Below are 12,301 nucleotides of genomic sequence, written 5' to 3' on the forward strand. Positions count from 1 at the left end.
ATATTAAGATTCCTAAAAAATGCAATGCAAATATTTAAGCAGAGTCGGTAACCGGTTTTTCATCACAAAAAATGTCTAGTGAGGCCACCCTGGCGAAGAGGTTAGCATGTCCGCCAATAACGCTGAAATCCTGGGTTCGAATCCTGGCGTGAAAATCAGCAAAAAAAATTTCAGCGGTGGTTATACCCTCCGTTCGTACTCGGCTATAAAAAGGGGGCTTTATCATTGAGCTTAAACTTGAATCGGACAGCACTCATTTATATGTGAGGAGTTTGCCCCTGCTCCTAAATGAAATGTTAATGGGTAAATTTGCAACGGATGTCTTGTGATATGGAAAATAAATTTTTCCTTCCTACTGGTACCCGATAATGGCGGCGTCAAGGATACCCGAGCACTTAAGCATGGTGAAGGCATCGAAGATCTATCTAGAACTAGTCAGAATGAGGATAGCATAAAGAACAACAAGGCAGCAGTAGCCGATGGGTTGTTAGCTGAACTAATGGGTTGTTACCTAAACTAATGGGTTGTGACCTGAACTAATGGGTTGTTACCTGAACTAATGGGTTATTACCTGAACTAATGGGTTGTAACCTTAACAAAACTCGGCTGCTGGAGTTGGCAGCGATACTACCCTAAAAGAGTGCCCCTAAGGTTAAGGTGTTATCCGACTTTCGAGTTTATTTACATGATTTGTAGTCAGGGGTATTCGACTTAGTCCGAACAAAGCCTTGGCGGCTGAGCGAGTAATAAGGCTTAAGTCCTACCAAGTCCATGGTGCATTAAGGTTACGAGGTCCCACGAGTACCAAATATGCAATTGTTTCAACACCAACGACCTGTCCGTCCACAACTATTAATCTAAAGGTCTAAACCCTACCCCTTTTGTAGTTTGTGCGCTTGAAAAATAAAGATTGATACAACTCGATCTCAAAACCGGTGTTTTACTAAGATCTTAATCAACTGTCCTGAAAGACCTCGAAACGCAAGCTTGAGAAGCGTGTCTTTGAAATGGAATACGATAATTCTTGCTTTGGAGAGGAGTGTTCAGGAGTGTTCTTGTGGTAATAATAAATCATCTGGTCTTGCCAAACGAGGATCTTATAAGAACTTTAATCTCAGCTCCCTCTTCTGTAAAGTCATAACCTACAAATCCTGCAAAAAGGGGAGCGTATCTTCGGTAAAGGTGCACAATACCGCCATGACGAGTGCGCCATCTCTAAAGTAATAGGCAACCGACGAGAGAGATACCAAGCGATCCAAATCCGTAGACTCTGTTCTCTAAAGGCAGAGTACCTCAGATCTCGGCAAGTGAAGGTCACCTCAAAGGTTTAACAAGTCAAAGGCTAAGAAAGCGAGGAATGCCTTGCAAAGAGCGTTGCCTTACTTACGAAGTGATGTCGGTAAGACCGAGAACGACTTTATACCAAAGGAAGAGCGAACTAATCAGATTTAACCGGAAAGTGATTTTTCGACATGAGAAGATACCGCCAGAAGTGGAGAAAAATTCGAAATTCGGTAGCCCGTGCTTCCTCTGTGGACGATCAAGGGCCGGCAATCCTTCGCCTGTAAAGATATTAAAGAACAGGGCCAAAAAATCCACATCGTACCATAGATGAGATTGTGACAACCAGCGCCATGTCTAAAAGCAGGGCTTTAGGTTGCAGAAGACAAATACCATGTAGATCCCGTAACGAGGTCGCTGTGAACACCACACATGCTGGAACATTGAGGACCGATCTGTGTTCAATGCTTTGACGAGAAGCTTAGCTGTGAGCTACCAGGCGCTTCAACAGGTTGCGGATAGTGGAATGATCCGTACGGAGAAACTGCAACGGCAGTCGCGGACAATCAGCGGTATCGAGCGGAGAGCCTCACTGAGGGCGGGCGGCACCGGCTCTTTCACAAATATTGAGTGATTATGATGCTCGATGTGATAAGGCGAGTTATTAGCGGCTTTATATAACCAATGGCCACCTTGTCATGTATGGTCTAAACTCTGATTTAGCTCCCATATAAACCGATCTTTCGATTACATTTCTTGAGCTCCTAGAAGCGCAGTTATTATCTGATTAGGCTAAAATTTTGCACATCTTCTCCTATGACCTTCAACATACCTGCCAAATATGGTCTGAATCCGTCCATAACCTGATATAGCTCCCATATAAACTGATTTTCCGATTCAAATTCTGGGCGCAATTCTTATCCGTTGAAATTTTGCACAATGGCTTCTAATATCGTCTCTAACACCCAACATCGCTGTCCTCTGTTCTACAGAGTTAAATGCGCGTTTGCCGCCCACGTCCACGTCGACCCGAAAGGCTTCGGGTTAACTAAGTTTATGGACGGCAGTTCTCTTGCCTTCACTGCCAAATCGTCTGCCCTTTCATTCCTCCTTATTCCTTACTTATGCCATCCTTGGAGAACGCCTTAATCTCCTTCTTACATTCCAAGATTTTTCGTGATCTTACCGTCCTGCTTGTTATTGCCCTGCTTATATTGCCCGCAAAGATGTTCACACTAGACGTGCTCGCGTTAGCACCACACCACCTCACGCATTCCGTGATCGCCGTATTATGGTCAGGCAGTCGAAAACAGATCTCAGTTCCTGGCCCACTATAGCTTTAAACCATTCGGGTAACATGACCTTCCAGATGACAATACTAGGGTTCCGTCAGTCCAAGACTGTGCCGATGGCAGCAGTGCCCTCCCTCAAGTGTCGTCTCAGGTATCCGATCGGAAACCTCTTCCCTTCCTAACAGGTTTCCTATCGTCTCCTCGATTATACCGCGATGGTATGAGCTGCTCCCATCCTCAATCCATTCTCCCATCGCCTTAAGTCTCATAACCGCAGTGGCTATCACACTGTATGCCAATGGGTCGGATATCTAGAATAGTCTCTAGTGCCTAGTGGGTGTGGTCCTCATCGGTCCGCCTACGCCAAGACAACATGTTCTCTAAACCTGTTGTATGGTCCTTATGTTGCACTTTTCTCCAAAACAGTCCACAACGTTGTCTCTGCTCTCAATCTCATGTCGTCTACTAACGTTTCAGTTTGGACATGGGCTTTTGAGAGAAACTTTTTCATTTTAACGGCGTCATTAACGCTATCTGTTCGCAGAAAAGCTTCCAAGGCACGTTTTGTCGCTCTGGTAATCGTATTGTATTCCTTGAGCCGTGTGTAGTATACATTCCAGTAAACTTCCGCTTAGCACTAGTAAAACGGCGCCCTAATAATGGAGTCCTGTCTGGGTAACCTGGTGAGTTTTCTCGATTCTTTGGGCTGGTTTGAAATTGAGGTTTAAAATTCGCAGAAAAACTTTTTAGAGCCCTATAAAAAATATGACCTGATACAAATAGGAAGGATCCTGATATTTTGTTTTATAACCGAAATTTATCTGAGATGAATGGACCGATTTGTACGAATTTTTGTTTGTACCTTTATTGTAACCCAAATACTCAAATCACATATTCTTAATTGGGGTCAAGTACTTAGGTTAGAGATCACACCACAAAAAAAACCCTCCAAGGAAACATATAGACCAATCGGTACAATATCGGACAAGTATCTAGGGGGAAGGTTCCACCCCAAATCACCACCAAACGGCGATTAGACCGACCGGTATTTGCGAATAGAGTGTGGCAACCTTCAAGTGTGAAAGTTGTCATCCCACCTCCACAAGGGATATATAGACCGATCGGAACTATGAAGGTCTAAATTAAAAAGTACTTGGGAGTATAGTACGGATCTTATATACACAATTAGGGGAAAAGTCCCCGTAGGTCCGCCCCACCTCAAAACTATGACCCATTAAAGTTGAATTTATAACCCGATTTTGCTTAATTTGCTTAAATTATAACGCAACCCATTGTTGCGTTAGGACCCTCGACATTCGTACCGAATATGGTCAAGATCGGGCTATATTTGGATATAGCCGCCAAATGTACCGATCTCCCGATTCAAATTCTTAAGACAATAAAAGCACGTTTATTACTCGATTTCGCTGAAATTTGACACAGTGATCTGTTTGTGTTAAGCTCCTCGACATTCGTGTTGTATATGGTTCAGATCGGTTTATAATGTGGAGGTGGCGATCCTCATCAAGCTCCTGTATGTGAGCGCGTTCCGATCCAAGGACCGATCGCCGCGGGAACAATGTGGCCATTGGTTATTTAAAGACGCCGATAACTCGCCTTGTCGTATCGAGCATCATTGGCACTCAGTATTTGTGCAAGAGATGGTGCCGCCCGGCCTCTCATTGAGACTCTCCGCGCGATATCGTTGATTGTCCGCGACTACCATTGCGGCTACTTCGTACGGAGCATTCCACTATTCGCAACCTGTAGCTCGCAGCTAAGCTTCTCTTGACAGCAATGAACCCACACAGATCGGACCTCAATGTTCCAGCCTGTGTGGTGCTCACAGCTATGCCATGCCGGGAGATCGGGAGAAGTTTTACATGGCATAGTACCTCACAAATTTTGCCAGCATTAGGAGGAGAAAACCACAGCTGAACATTTTTTCTGATGGTCTCGCCAGGATTCGAACCCAGGCGTTGAGCGTCATAGGCGGACATGCTAACCTCTGCGCTACGGTGGTAGAGGTTATTCTTCTAATCTCTTTGAGATTGGAAGAATAAAAAGAAAAATGGGTTTTCATACAAAAAAAAAATCCTCCTCCAGACCGTGAGTTCACTCCAAAAGTTTTTGGCAGCACAGTTCAAATCTGACATCTAAATTTGTAATGAAGTGTTTGAGGAATAATTTTATGCAATATGGCAGCTTTAACGATTTGTTCGAAATGACTGAGAGTAGTGCTCGCGTATAATGGAGTGCCAATTTTTGATAATGTCAATTGTAAAGCTATGTGCTACAGCATAACTTAAGAGGCTTCTTTGCATAAAATTTATAATTAATTAAATTCTTCAAAAATATTTGTAAATGAAATGCTTTGGTTATAATTTTGTAACAATGTCATTATGTATTGAAATGATGACTTTTATACTAAAAGTGTTGTATACATTAAGGCGCTCATTTTCGTATTAGTGTTATGCATATGTATAGGCTGATGCATGTATGTTGTGACAGATATGAAAGTAATTTTCTTAAAATAAATTATGTATATGTTGGTGTGTACGAGTATGTGTTCTTAAAATAAAAGCATAATTATTCTCACTAAAGCAGATTCTATAAAAAAGCCAATTGTAGGAGAAAAAGAATGAATGGACGGACACATTAGAGACAAACTAAAGAAACTAAAAAAGAGAAACCTAATAGTTTCTGAGTTAGTAACTGTATTGTTAGTGTATAACGGATTGACCTTATTGTTATAGATCGTATGACAAATAATTAAAAAAAAAAATAATAAACATGACTGATTGAGTCTTACCTGTTTTGAATTTGTATGTTTTTTTAAAAACGAAAATCAGCTATCTATAGAATTACACATGGACACTGGGTTTGAAGATAATGTGGTGCTGCGAGATATAAATACGATGATAGTGATGATGATGTTGAAGATAGCAAAATGTATATTCGTTGTTTTGTAACGAATAACGTTGAACTTGACGGACGACAATGTAGAAAAGAGATTCTTCTTAACGCATACAAACAATTTCTTTTGTTTTAATATATAGAAGTATATAGAGTTCTATATGATATTTATATAAAACAAAACACAATAATAAGTGTATTTCTTCTCTTTTTCCTCAATATTATATAAAAATAACTTCGGTTGTCTTTTTTACGCAACTTCTTCTCATTCTATGCTGCAGTATAGACGACTCTTTAACGATTTTTCTCTTTAGTTTAACGTTGTTGTATATATATATATAAGATGTATGGATGTATATGAAAATATCCTTAAATTGTTAGAGTGATGTATGAGATACTTTTGTTTATAATGCTTTATATAATAGATAATATTGTTGCCGTTTTGTTGCTTTTTGGCAGGATCAGAACATTGCAATGCGAATAGCAAGTTCTTTAGATTACAGAGTTTTTGTAATATTCCCAAAGATGCTGTACTCTTGAATGATTAGAGCAGTAACAAGTAGAATTGTTCGTATTGTTGGCTTATGTTCTTTGTAGTTTGATCCTTTGGATTAAAATAATAATTGTTGTTCCAATACTTTTCTTTGTTTTTTTTTTTTTGTTTTAAATAATACACAAAACAATATATACGACGACAACGATGATGACGACGACGACAAACTGATGTTGTTATTTGTTGTTGACTCTTTGAATAATGATTAGCATACAATTGTTTTTATCGATATCGTTTTCGATTACTGCCTTAACAGAATATTTCAGGTTTATATTGTCCCATAATGTCCAGACTTTTATCATCCTGCGTTTTTAGAAAAAAGAAAAATAAGAGAAAAAACAAAACTTATATAGAGAGAAGGTAGTATATATATATGTATATCACAGATTTATTTGGTTTAAACCAAAACAAATTTTAGGGATTTAGTACCGTTTTGTTAGTTGGGAAAAATTCGAAACATCAAAAATGTTAGCTGAAAACTCAATGTTATTCTGGATTGTTAACGAAGGAAGGGGGATTAATAGCAATTCTAGCAGCTTTTAACTAAGCCGGGTTAGTTGTATGATATATGTACATATAATCGTTCAATTTTACGTAACATGATTGAACATCAATGAAGTATTATAGTTGTTTTGAAGCTTATGGCCTTGTGTTTCATATAAAATTTTATTTTGGAGTTATTCAGTTGTGTTTATTATGGTTCTTGGAAATCGAGTTAGATATTCAATTTTGGAGAAAAAGTGTGCAACTTGTTTGTTTGACCAGAATGAAGAAACTTATATGCTTCCCTTGTTATGAAGGTAAATATTTGAGACAAAAATTTACGACAAATCATTTAAGTGCGAATTGTATTTGCAAATTTTGCTCATTAACATTCCACTTAAGAACAGGGGCAAACTTCTTACATTTCAATAAGTGCTGTCTGATTCAAATTTAAGCTCACTGATAAGGGGCCTCTTTTTATAACCGAGTCCAAACGACGTGTCCCAATGCGATCCCTCTTTGGGGAGAAGTTTAACATGGCATAGTACCTCACAAATGTTGCCAGCATTAGGAGAGGAAAGCCACCGCTGAAAATTTTTTTTTTATGGTCTCGCCAGGATTCTAAATGTGGCGTTCAGTGGCATAGGTGCACATGCTAACCTTTGAGCTACGATGGCCTCCTAATTGGCAAATGCTATTTTGCCCATGAACATGTCATCAAGGAACAGGGGCAAACTTCTCACAGATCGATGAGTGCTGTCCGATTCAAATTTAAGCTCAATAAAAAGGGGCCTCTATTTTATAGCCAGGTCTGAACGGCGTGCCACATTGGGTAGAAGTTTTTACATGACAAAGTACCTCACAAATGTTGCCAGCATTAGAAGAGGATAAACACGGCTGAAAAATTTTTTTTTCTGTTGTTCATGTTGTATTTGAACCAAAAACAAGTAAAAAGGCGTTAAGTTCGGCCGGGCCGAACTTTGGATACCCACCACCTCGGCTATATATGTAAACCACTTTTCGTCAAAATCCGGTGCAAAACTTATAACTTATGTCCCATAGCAGAAATATGTGGAGGGGCTTAACTTAATTCTTTGTCCCAAATTTCGGCAAATCGGAGGATCGGTCTATATGGCAGCTATATCCAAATGTGAACCAATTTCTGCCAAATTGACGAAGGAAGTTGTAGAGCCTAACACAAATCACTGTCTCAAATCATAGCAAAATCGGCTAATAAATGTGGCTTTTATGGGCCTAAGACCCTAAATTTGAGGATCGGTCTATATGGCAGCTATATCCAAATCTGAACCGATCTGAGCCAAATTGACGGAGGATGTCGAAGGGCCTAACACAACTCATTGTACCAAATTTCAGCAAAATCGGATAATAAATGTGGCTTTTATGGGCCTAAGACCCCAAATCGGAGGATCGGTCTATATGGGAGCTATATCCAAATCTAGACCGATCTGAGCCAAATTGACGAAGGATGTCGAAGGGCTCAACGCAACTCACTGTCCCAAATTTCAGCAAAATCGGATAATAAATGTGGCTTTTATGGGCCTAAGACCCTAAATCGGAGGATCGGTCTATATGGCAGCTATATCCAAATCTGAACCGATCTGAGCCATATTGACGGAGGATGTCGAAGGGCCTAAGACAATTCACTGTCCTAAATTTCAGCAAAATCGGATAATAAATGTGGCTTTTATGGGCCTAAGACCCTAAATCGGAGGATCGGTCTATATGGCAGCTATATCCAAATCTGGACCGATCTGAGCCAAATTGACGAAGGATGTCGAAGGGCCTAACACAACTCACTGTCCCAAATTTCAGCAAAATCGGATAATAAATGTGGCTTTTATGGGCCTAAGACCCCAAATCGGAGGATCGGTCTATATGGGGGCTATATCAAGATATAGTCCGATATAGCCCATCTTCGAACTTAACCTGCTTATGGACAAAAAAAGAATCTGTGCAAAGTTTCAGCTCAATATCTCAATTTTTAAAGGCTGTAGCGTGATTTCAACAGACAGACGGACAGACGGACAGACGGACGGACATGTCTAGATCGTCTTAGATTTTTACGCTGATCAAGAATATATATACTTTATAGGGTCGGAAATGGATATTTCGATGTGTTGCAAACGGAATGACAAAATGAATATACCCCCATCCTTCGGTGGTGGGTATAATAATTGGAAAGATTTCTCTATTTTTGTCTCAATATTTTTTGTGCCAACTACAAAAAAAACCAACAAGTAAAAGCGATTGAAAGATTCATACCCTCCATATCAAGTTATTGACCTATATGGACCGTACTTGTCATGCATGGCTGTTGGAAGTCATAGAAAAACACCACCTCAAAAATTTCAGGCAAATCGAGCAATAAACGCGCCCTCCAGGGGATCAGAAAGTCAAATTGGGAGATCGGTTTATATGGCTGCTATATCAGGTTATCAACCGATTTAGACCATACTTGGAACAGTTGTTGGAAGTCATACCAAAACGACATATGAAAAATTTCAACCAAATTGGATAATAAATGCTCCCTCTAAGCCCAAGAAGTCTAATCGGTTTATATGGCAGCTATATCAGGTTATGGACTGATTTAGACCATACTTGGCACAGTTGTTGGAAGTCATGCTAAAACGAAGTCTAATCGGGAGATCAGTTTATACGGCAGCTATATTACATTACCGATTGAACCACATAAAGCACAATTGTTGGAAGTGATATATCAAAATATGGACCGATTTGGCGCATTTACAATCCCAACCGACCTACGCTAAAAAGAAGTATTTGTGCAAAATTTCAAGCGCCTAGCTTAACTCCTTCGTAAGTTTGTGTGCTTTCGACAGACAAACGGACATGGCTAGATCGACTTAAAATGTCATGAAGATCAAGACTATACATACTTTATGGGGTCTTAGATGCATATTACGAGGTGTTAGGAGCTAATTTTGTGACAGGTTAAGCGAGTCGGATAAGTGCCAATTATTGGCCACTTACCACTTCAAAAAAGGAATCATTTTGAACCGTTGAGCGGAGCGGATGTATTGTTATTTCACTCCGCAAGAATTTTCCTGTTACTCATAATAGGTCATTATTTTTGGAAGAAAAATTTAATTCACTCAAGGATAGTTGCGATAGAGGTATCCATTAGGCGGTTGATGATCTTCGTCTGTTTCCAGTGGAGCGGCAGATCTAGAGCCCGGGAGTAGGCTTAGAATGGACTCCAAAGACCCAACAGCTGCGGTGGTGGTATCAGGCCGTAGCATGTTGTCTGCTACTGAAACCTCGACTGGTGGAGCGGCTGCTCCAGGCTCCACTAGCCGACAGACGACTGGTCAGCAGGGGCTTTTGACGATGACATCTGGACAAGGCCGAACCTATTCTTTCTTCGCATGCCTATAATTTGCCTAACACGCTCTTTAAGAAGATAGAATAATAGAAGACCCATCGCTCTCAGGTTTATTGAGAGGCTTGGTGCGAATGATCCTTAGACTCTCACTGATAGGGAGAGATATTCCCTAAATTGGGCTCGGGAATTCGCTGCACTGGCTACCCAAAAGACTACACGTCTAAATTCGGAAACTGCACCGCAGTCAGCCAAAAGGCTGCGGTCACCGGGAGGGCATCCCATGCCTAAAAGAACTAAGGTGAACAATAGTAAGATGGGTCCAAGAACCTTCGCTAATGTCGCTAGGGACAGTTTGGTGATGGCAGTTGTCGACAATGGAGAAGAATAATTAGGGTGGGATAGTCAATGGACTGTCATCAGTATAGTCCGATGTCCTTGCGGAATTTCCTGGGTCTCTTCCAGTTTGTGCAGGATGGTATCGAAGCCAATACAGACTCATTGCCTTCGGCGATCAACGTTCAATTGAAATGTATCGTTGTGCGCTAAAAAAGATTTGTGAGGTCTGGCCAGGTGCAGCACTAGATTTAGTCAAGAAGGAAGATATTCCTTCTCGACCTATGGCGCATGCTTTGATACCAAGGATTGCCTCAGATCCTGAGGCGATACTTGGAAGACTAAGGGAATGTAATCCCAATCTTTCTATCACCGACTGGAAGATTGGTAGATTGAATGAGCCTGATGGTGACCGGAGACATGCAGTATTCGTACTAAACTCCGGCTGTCTCGCAGACCTCAACAAGTCTGAAGGGATTGTATTCACGGATTCAACAAGTTGAAACTGAAGGTCTATAGAAGCGGTGGGGTTGGAGAATTAGGAGACGACTTAGCAGTTGTTGCTAAACACTTGCCTGAGGAACTATCGACCACATCGCTAAAGGGCTCTAGTCTTATGAAAAGCGGATTAAATGTCCTATGTCGATGAAATTGAGATTTGTATAACTCTTTTCGGCGCCTGAATCATATATAACGAATATTGGATATAAGTATGGATATAAATAGTAGCCGAGTTGTAATGAAAGATAATTATATAAATATCCATGGTGGTGAGTATCCAAAGTTCGGCACGGTCGAACTTAATACGTTTTCACTTGTTCTTTCTCAGATCCTATTCGTTCACCAGATGTATAACATCTTTTGATTTCTGAACATGAATGTTTTCTTAGATTTCATACGCCCCAATTAAAGTAATACAAGTTTTTTCTATTATCATTTATAATCTAAGATGATAAGTTTATGGCAATTATCATTAACACAAAGCACTTTTTTTAAAGTAAATATTTGGCAATGCCAGTTTCTACTAAACATTTTATTATTAGAACATATCATTTAGCGGAAATGCTTTTAAATTTCTTTTGGGATTTTTGGAGGAAAGCTGTCTACAACCTTGAGTGTCCAATTAAAGAAGTATGAGGAGGAAGAACAAACAAATTTGTGAATTATATATAAAAAGAGAGATTTCAAAAAAAGAAGCATCTCTTAAAACTTGTCAATTAAGATAATGAAATTAAAATCTTTCACATGCATGTACACAACAAAGTAGTTAAGTGGCACAGAATTGTGAAAAACCAAAAAAAAGATGAAATTTACCCAAATCATGGTGTTAATTAGTCATCGTCACATAGTAAGATAATAAAATGAACCTTTCTCTCAATTTGCAACGTTTTCAAATATATAATCCAAAACGCCATTACAAAATGATGCTAATTATGAAGACATGTAATGTGTCAGTTTTTCAATTAGAACAGTCTTCTGAACATTTCGATGAGATAGGACAGAAGACGTGAGGTGGCAAATAGGAAAATTTCACTAAAGTGGCATATTTTAAATTTTAAATGAAATTTTCTCTTTAGACAAGATTTCCCGGAAATAGTCTCTAAAGAACCATTTTGTATGAAATGTTGTGTAAAGAAAAATTTTCTATGAAAATTTGTCTAAAGAAAAATTTTCTATGAAATTTTCTCTAAAGAAAAATTTCCTTAGAAAGAGCTTCTATAATTTTTTTTCAGAGAAAACGTTTATATAAAATTTTGTTGAAAGAAAAACTTTCAATGAAATTTTCTTAAAAAAAAAACATTTTCTATATAATTTTCTCTTAAGAAAACCTAATTTTCAAAATTTTGTTTGCAATATTATGGTAACCCGAATTTGTGGACAAAACAAACAAACAATTTTGAGATCAAGCAACCTAGGGGAACGTCCCACCCCAAAACTCACCCAAACGAGCAGGTTTACCGATTAAGACAATATGGGTATCAAATGAAAAGTATTTCAGAGCAGATTACGAATCTGATATAAAAATGTAGCACCAGGGGACCAAGAGCCCCAAAACCAAAAAAACCCAAGTGTACATGCAGG

At 39.4% G+C, this 12,301-nt stretch overlaps 1 protein-coding gene across 5 annotated transcripts in view; it reads right to left on the reverse strand.

The window, feature by feature from the left end:
• LOC106088340 (MICAL-like protein 1) overlaps positions 1-12,301 on the reverse strand; it is a 236,281-nt gene that overhangs the window by 46,853 nt on the left and 177,127 nt on the right. The window contains exon 2 of one of the 5 annotated variants that reach the window (XM_059366427.1): positions 5,386-6,345. The exons of the other annotated variants lie outside the window; for them this stretch is intronic. The gene's annotated coding sequence lies outside the window, so the exon portion shown is untranslated. The remainder of the gene's footprint in view (positions 1-5,385; positions 6,346-12,301) is intronic. 5 annotated transcript variants of the gene reach the window in all.

Source organism: Stomoxys calcitrans, chromosome 4, assembly GCF_963082655.1.
Source record: "Stomoxys calcitrans chromosome 4, idStoCalc2.1, whole genome shotgun sequence".
Classification (NCBI taxonomy): domain Eukaryota; kingdom Metazoa; phylum Arthropoda; class Insecta; order Diptera; family Muscidae; genus Stomoxys; species Stomoxys calcitrans.